Here is a 16491-nt window from a genome sequence, read left to right on the forward strand (position 1 = left end):
AGGAGGTCCTATGACACGACCGACCACTAGACCACAGAGGCGGTCCTATGACACGACCGACCACTAGACCACGGAGGCGGTCCTATGATGCGACCGACCACTAGACCACGGAGGCGGTCCTATGATGCGACCGACCACAAGACCACGGAGGCGGTCCTATGACGCGACCGACCACTAGACCACGGTGGCGGTCCTATGACGCGACCGACCACTAGACCACAGAGGTTGTCCTATGACGCGACCGACCACTAGACCACAGAGGCGGTCCTATGACACGACCGACCACTAGGCCACAGAGGCGGTCCTATGACGCGACCGACCACTAGACCACAGAGGAGGTCCTATGACACGCCCGACCACTAGACCACAGAGGTGGTCCTATGACACGACCGACCACTAGACCACGGAGGCGGTCCTATGATGCGACCGACCACTAGACCACAGAGGCGGTCCTATGATGCGACCGACCACAAGACCACGGAGGCGGTCCTATGACGTGACCGACCACTAGACCACAGAGGCGGTCCTATGACGCGACCGACCACTAGACCACGGTGGCGGTCCTATGACGCGACCGACCACTAGACCACAGAGGCGGTCCTATGACGCGACCGACCACTAGACCACAGAGGAGGTCCTATGACACGACCGACCACTAGACCACAGAGGCGGTCCTATGACACGACCGACCACTAGACCACGGAGGCGGTCCTATGATGCGACCGACCACTAGACCACGGAGGCGGTCCTATGATGCGACCGACCACAAGACCACGGAGGCGGTCCTATGACGCGACCGACCACTAGACCACGGTGGCGGTCCTATGACGCGACCGACCACTAGACCACAGAGGTTGTCCTATGACGCGACCGACCACTAGACCACAGAGGCGGTCCTATGACACGACCGACCACTAGGCCACAGAGGCGGTCCTATGACGCGACCGACCACTAGACCACAGAGGAGGTCCTATGACACGCCCGACCACTAGACCACAGAGGTGGTCCTATGACACGACCGACCACTAGACCACGGAGGCGGTCCTATGATGCGACCGACCACTAGACCACAGAGGCGGTCCTATGATGCGACCGACCACAAGACCACGGAGGCGGTCCTATGACGTGACCGACCACTAGACCACAGAGGCGGTCCTATGACGCGACCGACCACTAGACCACGGTGGCGGTCCTATGACGCGACCGACCACTAGACCACAGAGGCGGTCCTATGACGCGACCGACCACTAGACCACAGAGGCGGTCCTATGACACGACCGACCACTAGACCACAGAGGTGGTCCTATGACACGACCGACCACTAGACCACAGAGGCGGTCCTATGATGCGACCGACCACAAGACCACGGAGGCAGTCCTATGACGCAACCGACCACTAGACCACAGAGGCGGTCCTATGACGCGACCGACCACTAGACCACAGAGGCGGTCCTATGACGCGACCGACCACTAGACCACAGAGGCGGTCCTATGACGCGACTTGACCACGGTGGCGGTCCTATGACGCGTCCGACCACTAGACCACAGAGGTTGTCCTATGACGCGACCGACCACTAGACCACAGAGGTGGTCCTATGACGCGACCGACCACTAGACCACAGAGGCGGTCCTTTGACGCGACGGACCACAAGACCACGGAGGCGGTCATATGACGCGACTTGACCATGGTGGCGGTCCTATGACGCGACCGACCACTAGACCACAGAGGCGGTTCTATGACGCGACTTGACCACGGTGGCGGTCCTATGACGCGACCGACCACTAGACCACAGAGGTTGTCCTATGACGCGACCGACCACTAGACCACAGAGGCGGTCCTATGACGCGACCGACCACTAGACCACAGAGGCGGTCATATGACGCGACTTGACCATGGTGGCGGTCCTATGACGCGACCGACCACTAGACCACCGAGGCGGTCCTATGACGCGGCCGACCACTAGACCACAGAGGTTGTCCTATGACGCGACCGACCACTAGACCACAGAGGCGGTCCTATGACACGACCGACCACTAGACCACAGAGGTTGTCCTATGACGCGACCGACCACTAGACCACGGAGGCGGTCCTATGACGCGACCGACCACTAGACCACGGAGGCAGTCCTATGACGCGACCGACCACTAGACCACAGAGGTTGTCCTATGACACGACCGACCACTAGACCACAGAGGCGGTCCTATGATGCGACCGACCACTAGACCACAGAGGCGGTCCTATGATGCGACCGACCACAAGACCACGGAGGCGGTCCTATGACGCGACCGACCACTAGACCACAGAGGCGGTCCTATGACGCGACCGACCACTAGACCACAGAGGAGGTCCTATGACACGACCGACCACTAGACCACAGAGGCGGTCCTATGACACGACCGACCACTAGACCACGGAGGCGGTCCTATGATGCGACCGACCACTAGACCACAGAGGCGGTCCTATGATGCGACCGACCACAAGACCACGGAGGCGGTCCTATGACGCGACCGACCACTAGACCACGGTGGCGGTCCTATGACGCGACCGACCACTAGACCACAGAGGTTGTCCTATGACGCGACCGACCACTATACCACAGAGGCGGTCCTATGACACGACCGACCACTAGGCCACAGAGGCGGTCCTATGACGCGACCGACCACTAGACCACAGAGGCGGTCCTATGACACGCCCGACCACTAGACCACAGAGGTGGTCCTATGACACGACCGACCACTAGACCACGGAGGCGGTCCTATGATGCGACCGACCACTAGACCACAGAGGCGGTCCTATGATGCGACCGACCACAAGACCACGGAGGCGGTCCTATGACGCGACCGACCACTAGACCACAGAGGCGGTCCTATGACGCGACCGACCACTAGACCACGGTGGCGGTCCTATGACGCGACCGACCACTAGACCACAGAGGCGGTCCTATGACGCGACCGACCACTAGACCACAGAGGCGGTCCTATGACACGACCGACCACTAGACCACAGAGGTGGTCCTATGACACGACCGACCACTAGACCACAGAGGCGGTCCTATGATGCGACCGACCACAAGACCACGGAGGCAGTCCTATGACGCAACCGACCACTAGACCACAGAGGCGGTCCTATGACGCGACCGACCACTAGACCACAGAGGCGGTCCTATGACGCGACCGACCACTAGACCACAGAGGCGGTGCTATGACGCGACTTGACCACGGTGGCGGTCCTATGACGCGTCCGACCACTAGACCACAGAGGTTGTCCTATGACGCGACCGACCACTAGACCACAGAGGTGGTCCTATGACGCGACCGACCACTAGACCACAGAGGCGGTCCTTTGACGCGACGGACCACAAGACCACGGAGGCGGTCATATGACGCGACTTGACCATGGTGGCGGTCCTATGACGCGACCGACCACTAGACCACAGAGGCGGTTCTATGACGCGACTTGACCACGGTGGCGGTCCTATGACGCGACCGACCACTAGACCACAGAGGTTGTCCTATCACGCGACCGACCACTAGACCACAGAGGCGGTCCTATGACGCGACCGACCACTAGACCACAGAGGCGGTCATATGACGCGACTTGACCATGGTGGCGGTCCTATGACGCGACCGACCACTAGACCACCGAGGCGGTCCTATGACGCGGCCGACCACTAGACCACAGAGGTTGTCCTATGACGCGACCGACCACTAGACCACAGAGGCGGTCCTATGACACGACCGACCACTAGACCACAGAGGTTGTCCTATGACGCGACCGACCACTAGACCACGGAGGCGGTCCTATGACGCGACCGACCACTAGACCACGGAGGCGGTCCTATGACGCGACCGACCACTAGACCACAGAGGTTGTCCTATGACGCGACCGACCACTAGACCACAGAGGCGGTCCTATGACGCGACCGACCACTAGACCACGGAGGCGGTCCTATGACGCGACCGACCACTAGACCACGGAGGCGGTCCTATGACGCGACCGACCACTAGACCACAGAGGTTGTCCTATGACGCGACCGACCACTAGACCACAGAGGCGGTCCTATGACGCGACCGACCACTAGACCACAGAGGCGGTCCTATGACGCGACGGACCACAAGACCACGGAGGCGGTCATATGACGCGACTTGACCATGGTTGCGGTCCTATGACGCGACCGACCACTAGACCACAGAGGCGGTCCTATGACGCGACCGACCACTAGACCACAGAGGTTGTCCTATGACGCGACCGACCACTAGACCACGGAGGCGGTCCTATGACGCGACCGACCACTAGACCACAGAGGCGGTCCTATGACGCGACCGACTTCACTCTTTTAAGAAAACAACACACAAGCAGATTCGTCAAGTAACATTGTTCTTGTTACCATTACAATGAGTTAACAAATGTTATTCGTGCAAAGGTTGATGATTGGATTTGGTACTTAGTAATTTGTATCTGTATAATGCGAACGAGCGAGGCAATGTATGTAATTACCAGTTTTGAGACTCTGAACTGTACATAGTTGTGCCCTTGTCAATGCGGACGGCTGTTTGAGAAATGGCATGATTAACTGATCTTGGATGTGGGGAATTGTCCAGTTGGGTATGCAAAAGGCGTTCCATTTAGAATTTGTAGGTGTGGCGAGTTTTCCGGAATAACGGGATTTCACTGTATGCTATAATCAGAGCTCTTCCACCCTTCTATACCTGTTTACCTCCGGGATACAAGAGGTACCCAGCACGCCATTACTTGTAATAGGCGACTAAACTGACTCGGGTGGTTTGGCCCGGTGACTCCCGTAGGTCCCTGTGTCCATGCTTTGTTGTATGGTTTGCCCGATCCAGATTCGATTATCAACTTTAACGACATCCCCTGACTCCCCCACTGTACCCCTACCTACGGTGTTCAGATGTGTCGACTGATACTTCCTGGAAGAGATCAGTGCTGACATCAGTTTCTCGTCGATGAACTCTCGTTCTCACTTACAACACAGGTACAGAGCTGAGACGTCAACACGGAGTCCTGACGCTGTGCCGGGAACGACCAGCTAGCGTCTCTCCGGGTATACTTCCTTGTAGGGCAATCAATAGGCAATCAATGATGTTTTTCATGTTGTTTAATGAACTTCATCAATAATCGATTGGAATTGATGAGTAATTTGTTTGCGGACGATAATTATCTTTGTGGCACAGTTTATTTGTATCGGTCAGTTTCCTTGTATCGGTCAGTGTCGTTGTAAAGGTCACTTTCCCTTTAATATGTATAGGTCAGTTTCCTTTAATATGTATAGGTCAGTTTCCTTTAATATGTATAGGTCAGTTTCCTTGTATCTGTCAGTGTCGTTGTAAAGGTCAGTTTCCTTGTATCGGTCAGTGTCGTTGTAAAGGTCACTTTCCCTTTAATATGTATAGGTCAGTTTCCTTTAAGATGTATAGATCAGTTTCCTTTAATATGTATAGGTCAGTTTCCTTGTATAGATAACTTTCCTTGTATAGGTAAGTTTCCTTGTATAGGTAAGTTTCCTGATATATTTGAGTTTCCTTGTATAGGTCAGTCTCATTTAATATGTGTAGGTCAGTTTCCTTGTTAAGGTCAGTGTCGTTGTGAAGGTCAGTTTCCATGCATAGGTAAGTTTCCGTGTATATTCGAATTTCCTTGTATAGGTCAGTCTCCTTTAAGATGTATAGGTAAGTTTCCTCGTGAGAGCAGTTTCCTTATACAGGTCGGTTTCCTTCATGTCATTTTCCTCGTATATGTCAGTTTCCTTCAATAATGTCACTTTCCTTGTATTTGTCACTATCCTTGTATAAGTCAGTTTTCTCGACAAGCAATGTTGAGTGCTGTTAACCTATTTTCAAACAGGGTCCCCGCGAATCAGTAAACTCGACTGAAATAATTTCCTCAGTTTCCTAACACACGTCAGATTCCACGTAAAGAATAATTCATCGTCAAGTTATAATGACTATTCTCAGTTTATTAGCTTTATTTCTAGCCTGACATTTGAGAAAGACTTTGTGAACCAAGTAACCGGATTATACAAAACTATTCAGGGTAAAACCAAGTAATAACACCAGAAACTGTTTCAACTTGATGACGTATGCCGGTACAGTGACACACGAGGTTTTCCGGCAACCACGAGAGCCCTCCCTCATCATGTTGGACCCCTGAAGATCCAGGTTAGAATAGGTCTTCAGCAACCCATGCTTGCTGTAAAAGGCGGTATGCTTGTCGTAAGAGGCGATTAACGGGATCGGGTGGTCAAGCTCGCTGACTTGTCTGATGCATGTCATCGTTTCCCAATTGCTCATGATATCGATCACTGAGATGTCTGATCCAGACCCAATTCTTTACAGACCGCCGTCATATAGCTGGGTATTGCTGAGTTCGGCGTTAAACAACAAACAAACAAACTCATGTCGACCGTCTGAAGAATAGGAACGTTCAATATTGTTAATACGAATCAATATACATGAGTATGCTAATGCACCACTCCATCAATATCACTCAACACGGGTGCGATGGAGTCGCGAAAGGATCCGGATCCGGTGTCAAAAGGATCGCGATGGAGTCGCGAAAGGATCCGGATCCGGCGTCAAAAGGATCGCGACAGAGGGAACGTAGTAATGTAAAAAATAATATTAAAAAGGGAACGAAAGAAAGTAGTATTTTACGGCTTTTTTAGGAATAGTTGTACAGTAAAACGACTGGGGCAGATATTCTATCCATGTCCGAACCAAACCTGGGCATGCAGCGTGAAGAGCGAACGATAACGGTATCGGTCGCCTCTGCGGAGTTTCACGGTCTAAGTAGGTTATCTCCATGTACGCTCCAACAATAACGTGCAGGCTTGATTAACTGAGGTAGAACCATTCGACTAATGAATAAACAAATGTTAACTATGTTGATATGATCCTTGTATCTGTATTCAACCAATAAATCTATCTTGATCGGGTCCCGTGTATAATGTATGAGAGGCCAGGGGGTATCGTCGTTCTATAGCGTGGTATCGTATTGTAAATATCTACGGAATCTTTGATACCGTCTTATTTAGCGTGATCTATAAATTAAACATAACTGTATCCTAATGAACATCAGACTACAAACAGGCTGATTCTGGCTCTTCAGAATGACAATTTCAATGGGTGAGTTGGGTCAACGCCGCTTTAAATAGTGTTCCAGTTATTACACTGAACGAATAAAATGGTGGAGGTCGAAAACGTTTATGACCCTGGAGCACGGGAAAGATCTGACTGATCCATGACCAGCAGATCCTGGTGGGTCAAGGGGACACAACTTCGTGCCTTGCACCATTTGGCCGCCCGTGTTCCCCACATGTCAAGCTTGCCGTAAATGGCTCCTATAATTGTTGTAAAAGGCAACTATGCTTATGGTAAGACGCGACTAACGGGATCGGGTGGTCAGGCTCGCTGACTTGGTTGATGCATGTCATCGAATCCCAATTGCGTGGATCGATGCTCATGATGTCAACCACTGGATTGTCTGGTCCAATCTCGATTATTTACAGACCGCCGTCATATAGCTGGAATATTGCTGGGTTGGCGTTAAACAAAAAATCAATTTTATGAGTAATAACTTTACAGGGTTCCCGCATACAGACTTAAGTGCACTTTGTTGTTGTTCGTGACAACTAATAAGGCATTGATTTTTACTTACGGAGACACCGAGCGCAGACTGTCAATTGCATAATGAAATCTGCCATGTCTCGAAAAATTGAGTAATTTTGACTCCAAGAGATTGAGAAATAGGGATGGGGTGCCACAGGAGAGTGTGGAGTGGCGGAGGGGAGTGCATCCACACACGTGTACTAATAATATCATCCTACAAGTGTAAGTCGTGGATTGGTCAGCATCCAGCAAACAATTTATTTTGTGTTAAACCGAGGGCACAATTTCTGTATTCTATGGAAGATATGTCCCAATAACACCCAATAACCCTTGGACTAGTCACGCCAAGGCGAGCATGTCGACCTTTTCATGACAATGATACATTGACACTTATGATTTTTTAATGCCTTAAATTGATTTCAACTCGTCCCAAGTTTTAAAGTAATTGACACCTTTGTACGAACGCATGTTTCCCACACAACTTTATTTCCGACATCAATACTGAGACAAAGCTGCTCCAGCAGTGTGGCTTTGCTTGACTGACGTGTGTGTACAACTGTATCGTGGAGGTGTCCAGTGTCTGTCTTCCTGCCATACTTATACAGAGTCCATGTACTCCCCGACTGTCCTCGGGATAAAGTGAGTGAGTGATCGAGTGAGTGAGTGAGTGAGTGAGTGAGTGATCGAGTGAGTGATCGAGTGAGTGAGTGAGTGAGTGAGTGAGTGAGTGGGTGGGTGGGTGAGTGAGTGAGTGAGTGAGTGAGTGAGTGAGTGAGTGAGTGAGTGAGTGAGTGAGTGAGTGAGTGAGTGAGTTGGTGTGTGACTGAGCTACATTACGAGTGAGTGAGTGAGTGAGTGAAAGAGTATGGTTTTACTCAGCTTTAGCAGTATTACAGCAACATCACGGCGGGTGACACCAGAAATGGGCTTCACACATAGTACCCATATCGGGAAACGAACCCGGGTCTTCGGCGTGACGAGCTTTACATATAACCACTAGGCTACCCGACCGCGCCTCCACATTACAAAGTGGAGACACTGGAAAAAACATTCTGTAGGAGGTATAAACCATATTTTCATTAAGCATGTCCTAATAACGTGGTGCCGTTAACTCAAAACAGAAATGAAACACAGAAAGTTGTATTTCGTTATCAAGACCAGTAATAACTGTAACAGATGTGGAGTGTCGGAAACAATACAACATTATTATTTTCACTGCCCAACTGTCCATCCATTTTGGGTCAGTTTTTTTTATTAAATGGATGAAAGTGAAAAAAATTGATAGGATATTTGAAAATTACAGAGATACGGTATTATTTGGCGCGAAAAAGAGTGTGTCCACCGACGAAACAATACTCAATTATGGTCTACGTACGGCCAAATATAATGTGATAAATGTAAAATTCTTGAAAAGATTTGTACATTTAATAACAACAATAAGGAGTTAGTGTTTCATATACAAATTATTAGAAAAAAATCAGAAAATGGACCATGTAATGAAGAGCGAATGTCAGAAGCTCTGCTCAAATAATGTCTACTAAGCCTGCACATACTACGACCCGTTATGCTGGCCACGTGGTCACGTGCAGACATGTGCCCTGAAACATCGTGGCATCTATATTTTTACACAAACAAAAAATATCGTGATGTTGAGGCCATACAGAAGATCGGTCATAATAGTTGTGGACTGTGTGACGGATGTCTATGCTATGCGTGTAGGTGAGGTGAAATGGGGTTTAACGTCGCGTCCAAGATTATTGCACTCATATAGCGACGTGCTTGTACGTGTGTGTGTTTGTGTGGCTGCTTGTACTAGTCCGGACTGATGCCGATTTATAGTGCTAGCTCACTGAGATACCATGCCGCAGTTTAACATGCCACACGTGTAACTGCGAAATCATTCCTAATGAATATAGAGTTCATTTATTCTTCATGATGCTTATTTACTCTTTAAATTCAACTTATATTTGGTTAATGTAGAAACCACGTTTACCATAAAAATAATATTGTTGTTAATGGTAGAAATTTCCCCCCAACAAACATAATGACAATAACACTTATCAAAAGAAGTTAAAGAACATCTGATTCTTTCACATTGTGGACCCGTGAAGACCGGGTAGAAAAGGTCTTCAGCAACCCATGCTTGACGTAAGGCGGCTGTGCTTGTCGTAAGAGGCGACTAAAGGGATCGGGTGGTCAGGCTCACAAAACTATTCAGGGTAAAACCAAGTAAAAACACCAGAAACTGTTTCAACTTGATGACGTATGCCGGTGCAGTGGCACACGAGGTTTTCCGGCAACCACTAGAACCCTCCCTCATCATGTTGGACCCCTGAAGATCCAGGTTAGAATAGGTCTTCAGCAACCCATGACTTGCTGTAAAAGGCGGCATGCTTGTCGTAAGAGGCGATTAACGGGATCGGGTGGTCAGGCTCGCTGACTTGGTAGATGCATGTCATCGATCCCAATTGCGTTGATCGATGCTAATGATGTCAATCACTGGATTGTCTGGTCCAGATTCAATTCTTTACAGACCGCCGTCATATAGCTGGACTATTGCTGAGTGCGGCGTTAAACAACAAACAATCATATTGCTGTAGATTCGGGTGGCCTTTACTTCATTTGGGTAGTATATATACTTGTACTCAAATGCAAACGAACTGTGATCATATTAATTTACTGATAACTGAAAGTAAATTATAACATGAAATGAACTAACTCGGTTATAACGAACTCAAAGGGACCACTAATTTTAGTTCGTTATACCAGTTGTTCGTTATAAGCATTTATGCATCATATACACAGAATGACCGGTACAAAAAAAGGTTTGTTATATCCGTCAGTTCTTTTTAAGCGTGTCGTTATAAACGTAGTTTATTTATATTGTTTAATGACATTGATAAGTTTACTACTGTGTACACAAGTACCACAATAAACCACCGCCGTCATATTTCTGGAATGTTGCTGAGTGCGGCGTTACACAGCAAACACAGTTAACTCCTACAGACCCGACAGACAAGTGCCGACAAGTGTACTGGCGTGAAAAATATGTTCACAAGTCAAATTGTATTTTGGGACTACATGAAAATGCCACCAGTAAGGTTAGACAAACGCTTAGTCTCTGAAAATATGTAATTTTGATAGAAATAAAGAACTCGATTTACAGTAAAGTACGGTTATAACGAACTCAAAGGGACTACTAATTTTAGTTCGTTATAACCGCAGTTCGTTATAAGCATATATACAGCATAACTACAGCAACTAGTCGGGACCAAAAGCTAAGTTCGTTATATCCGTAAGTTCGTTATAAGCGTGTTCGTTATAACCGTAGTTTACTGAATTGAATTGAAAAGGAGACCCAGTGAGGTGGGAGATCTTGCTTGACAACGGTATAAGAATCTATACTGAACATCGCCTATACAGTAATTAAAGACGTTGTCATCCATGAATTGCGTCCACTTTGTCATCCGTCAACTTCTATGTGATGCCTATCAAACAATTCAAGATGGGAGATCACGAACCTGAACATGAGGAAAATCTAGACTTGCTTCGTTTAGGGCTTTGGCGTTTCAGAAATGGCTGGGCGGAAGGAAAAATATGGTTCAGGGATTGTGAGACCAACTACAACAAGATGTTTGGTTATTTATATTGTCATTGGGAAGATATCATGTAAACTACAGGACAAAAGAAAGTTTACACCCATGTTTGATGGTGGTTAAAAATGAAACCAACAAGAAATGGTTATTCGATGTATTTGAAACAACATGGGAGGCTGAAGGCCAGGTCTACCCCGGGTCTTCACGGGTTAGTAAGTGAGTGAGTGAGTATGGTTTTACGCCGCTTTTAGCAATGTTTTACGCCGCTTTTAGCAATGTTTTACGTGGCTTTTAGCAATATTCCAGCAATATCAAGGCGTGGGACACCAGAAATGGGCTTCACACATTGTACCCATGTCGGGAATCGAACCCGGGTCTTCGGCGTGACGCGCGAACGCTTGAACCAGTAGGCTACCCGACCACTCCTTCACGGGTCAGACTACAGAACTTTTGAGGAAGGTGTTAAGGGTATTGCAACGGCGGTGAGAGGATCTACATAAACAATACAGTATAGAAATAGGAAGTATGTCATAGTTATTCAGAGCTGCGGTTAGTGTGCTGTGTGTGGTTCTGTGTTATTTACACTTTTATATGAAGATAGAAATATATCTCACGGATATCTTGTACAATTCCATTAAGGAATCGACTGAGTGTTGATTTACGCCGCACTCTTCGCAGCAATATTGCAGATATATCACGCCAGCAACTAAACGATCGAATCTTGACCAGACAAGCCATGATCACAAATCACTCTTACGGCAAGCCAACCTTTTTTATACAGGTTACTTCGTACAAATTCCACCACGGAGTATGAGTGAGTGAGTGAGTGAGCCGCTTTTAGCAATATTCCAGCAATATTGAATCTTCCCGAGGCAGGGATGTAATCTGACTATAAAGGTCAGATTAAACCCTTGCCGAACTAGGCTGGAATTCCGGAGTAACATTTTGTCTGGACGCGTGGAGCAGTGTTTCAGTTTATCAGGCGACCCGTGAAGATCCGGGGTAGAATAGGTCTTCAGCAACCCATGCCTGCCGTAAAAGGCGATTAACGGGATCGACTGGTCAGGCTGACTTAGTTGATGCATGTCATCGTATCCAAATTACGTGGATCGATGCTAATGATGTCAATCACTGGATTGTCTGGTCCAGACTCGATTATTACAGACCACCGTCATATAGCTTGAATATAGCTGAGTGCGGCGTAAAACAACAAACAGTGTATCAGGCGTGCCGGCTTCATGTTGGGGATAGCATAGGTTGCTGGGGACCTATCGGCAATCCCTAGCGGCTAGGGGTGGCAGTCGTTATTATCGGAGGTGGAAGGGGGTCTATGACAAGAAAAAAGTATACCTATCCCATGAACATGAACGTGGTACCCGCGTGACATTTTTCTGAGTGATTACAATGTTATCCTATTCCCCATGACATTGGAACATGTGCATCTGTGTCGTGGAAATAAATACTGAAATGCAAACCCTTCATCACCATCTTACACTCTCATTGTGACTGATCACGAATGTATGTTTGCTAATGAAAAATGATTTATCACCAAATACAAAGTCGGAGTCGAACACTATCACCCACCACTGATACAGTAAACCCCGAAATTCCAATTACATGTGGTTCGAAAACCCGTCTTCATGACAATTCATTAAAGAAGTTCAAAAATGTGAAATCCGACAAATCGCATCCTCTAATATAGAAATATAATCTAAACTGTAGAGCCCCCCCCCCCCCCCCCCCCCCCCCCCTCCGCCCCATGTTTCGTTTTTAAAGAGCAAAACCAGCGCATCCCCACATATCCACCCCACCCCCACACATACCCTCCCCACCACACCCCTGTATAACCTATAGACCACTATAGCTAAACTTACCTTGTTGCCATACGCGCGTTATTTTCCTCCCCGAGAACACAAATCTAATCAGTCGGTATGGATATAGTCTTCACTGACTCCAAGAGATCACGTTATGTTCGCGTTGTCCATGCCGTGATTTACAGCTGCACAATGTTCTGTGACCTAAACGGTATGTTTCCACAGTCAATGACAAGTCTCCCTTGCCCAACTCACTCGCTCTGCAATACACACCTGTCAGTCAAACGAACAAGCACCTGTCAATCACGACCAAATCTCGAACGCTGTTGGTTCTTACTGCGCTGGTGTGGAGAGTCGCCTACCGCTGTCGGCGTATATGAAGCGTAACACACCTTGATCACTAATATCCCCTGATATCCCAGTGGTCAAGCCTGGTCATTTAACGTGATTTGCAAAACAACAGCTAGAACGCGTGCGGAATTAATTCAGCGTGTGTTATACCACAGTTCAATATCTGTCAATGTGACTTTCATGACAAAGCTTTATTGTGTCAAGATCATGTAATCTGGGCCATTTACACAGAATACCCCCATCGGAGTTTCCACCCGGAACCTGAATAAACAACGTTAATTAACAGCTTAATATATATGTATCAAAGGGAGATAACTGGTGTATGATATAACATATACCCGATCCTCTTTAGTTTACTATTTCTGATTGGTTATTGCAACAACAAAAAATTAGAAATCTATAAAAAAAAAATTAAAAAAATAATATCTAAGGGAGGTAACAATTGAGAGGCTGAATGCCCATGTTCAGTATAGTCTTGGTTTCAGGTTACTGCTACATCTGACCAAAGCTTTTATGGAATATACATGTTCAGGGTTGTAACTCTAAGCATATGTACTGACCCCCATAGCCCTTAATCGGTTTTACGTTTTGCTCGTGGCTCAGGGTGAGGGTGTCTCTCGGTTAGTTTGAAGTCTGTCGTCATGACAACCAAACAACAAACAGTTGCACCTCCACAAGAAATTGTCGGATCACTGACGAGTGTTGGGCTTATATCAGTGAGACGTATCACGGGAGAGAAATGAAGCATGGCTACATCCCACGGCCTATCATACTCTGTGCGCCACTTACGCAATTCCCCATACTTAATACTACACTGCGTTACTCACACAAGTAAATCATACTTAACTTACTCCACGTAAATATATCGTGTATGTTTGACCTCTTTCGGCATTCGAACAATGATCTTCGTAAAGGTGGCAGACTTGGGTGCACTTCAATAACGACCATAAAACGACACTGCGATGTGATTTTTTCAAAAATATAGAACTGTGAACATTATCTTAACATCCAGAATATGTTTACTAGTTTCATATAATATGCCATGTCTAGGAAATAGTTGTAAAATCTGCATTTTTCCTATCATCATTATTTTATTGAGGATGGCGCTCCTAGATTTTCCTTGTTTGTTGTTTAACGCCGCTCTCAGCAGTATTTAGCTACATGGCGGTGGTCTGTAAATAATCGAGTCTGGACCAGACAATTCAGTGACTGATATCATGAGTATCGACCTACACAACTGGGATACAATGACATACATCAACCAAGTCAGCGATACTGACCACCCGATCCCGTTAGTAGTAGTAGTAATAGTAGTAGTAGTAGTAGTAGTAGTAGTAGTAGTAGTAGTAGTAGTAGTAGTAGTAAGGATGGCGGTCTTAGAGTAGTAGTGTTTTCTTTTTTCATATTATTAATGTCATTATTATTTTTGTTATTATTATTGTTGTTGTTGTTGATCGTTAATATAATCATTTTTTAAAATGAATTGTGGTGTTTTAATGTTACTATAACAAGTATTCAGTGCGTGTTTGTCTGTTTAACGTCACACTCAACAATATTCCAGCTATATGACGGCATCAGTGCGTGTTTGTCTGTCTAACGTCACACTCAACAATATTCCAGCTATAGGACGGCATCAGTGCGTGTTTGTCTGTTTAACGCCACACTCAACAATATTCCAGCTATATGACGGCATCAGTGCGTGTTTGTCTGTCTAACGCCACTCAACAATATTCCAGCTATATGACGGCATCAGTGCGTGTTTGTCTGTTAAACGCCACACTCAACAATATTCCAGCTATATGACGGCATGAGTGCGTGTTTGTCTGTCTAACGCCACTCAACAATATTCCAGCTATATGACGGCATCAGTGCGTGTTTGTCTGTCTAACGCCACTCAACAATATTCCGGCTATATGACGGCATCAGTGCGTGTTTGTCTGTCTAACGCAACTCAACAATATTCCGGCTATATGACGGCATCAGTGCGTGTTTGTCTGTCTAACGCCACTCAACAATATTCCGGCTATATGACGGCATCAGTGCGTGTTTGTCTGTCTAACGCAACTCAACAATATTCCGGCTATATGACGGCATCAGTGCGTGTTTGTCTGTCTAACGCAACTCAACAATATTCCAGCTATATGACGGCATCAGTGCGTGTTTGTCTGTCTAACGCCAAGCACTCAACACTATTCCAGCTATATGACGGCATCAGTGCGTGTTTGTCTGTCTAACGCCACACTCAACACTATTCCAGCTATATGACGGCATCAGTGCGTGTTTGTCTGTCTAACGCCACTAAACAATATTCCAGCTATGTGACGGCATCAGTGCGTGTTTGTCTGTTTAACGCCACTCAACAATATTCCAGCTATATGACGGCATCAGTGCGTGTTTGTCTGTCTAACGCCACACTCAACAATATTCCAGCTATATGACGGCATCAGTGCATGTATAAGTACCGACTTATAATAGCAGCTACCGGCAGTATTTGATATGCGTAATAAACATGAACTTGTTATGAATAACGATCTACATATGACTGGAGTGTTTAGCCTTCTCTTCAGTTCAAAGAAGTTGTTTACATGCTCGATATGCGTTGTATATTTCACCATACTAAGACTTTAACAATGTCCTCTCATAGTCATCAGTAGTGAAAATAGAATTCACTTCCTACAACTTATAAGTTAAAGGTTCCAACATGTGTCAAGTCAACACAACATAATCTCTTTGAAGAATTGTACTCGATCTTCTTAACGCTGCGTCAACAAGTATATTTACATCACCCAAGCACCCTCTCCGTATTGACAGCAAACTAAATTGCGCTAGGAGCGGCAAGTGGGAATACAACGTCTTTATCGGGTGTTGTATATCCAACTATACACAGGACAATGGGCATGCATGTGTTGCGCTTATCAACATAAACTGTAGCTAGTCTAACACACAGCTTACAAATATAGATATACGTATAAGGTTAAATATAAAAAAGGAACAATGGATCCCTCGAGTATTAAGGAATGAGTGAGTAGAGTTTTACGCCGCTTTGGGAATATTTCAGCTCGCACTGACTGACTGACTGATATAGAAGATTTAACGTGCGCT

General features: G+C 46.8%; 1 protein-coding gene across 1 annotated transcript in view; it reads right to left on the reverse strand.

The window, feature by feature from the left end:
- LOC139464244 (uncharacterized) overlaps nucleotides 1–13268 on the reverse strand; it is a 49494-nt gene extending 36226 nt beyond the window's left edge. Inside the window, exon 1 of the mRNA XM_071245767.1 lies at nucleotides 13099–13268. The gene's annotated coding sequence lies outside the window, so the exon portion shown is untranslated. The remainder of the gene's footprint in view (nucleotides 1–13098) is intronic.
- Nucleotides 13269–16491: the final 3223 nt, after the last annotated feature.

Source organism: Haliotis cracherodii, unplaced genomic scaffold (genome assembly GCF_022045235.1).
Source record: "Haliotis cracherodii isolate W230 unplaced genomic scaffold, xgHalCrac1.p SCAF_17, whole genome shotgun sequence".
In the NCBI taxonomy this organism is placed as follows: Eukaryota; Metazoa; Mollusca; class Gastropoda; order Lepetellida; family Haliotidae; genus Haliotis; species Haliotis cracherodii.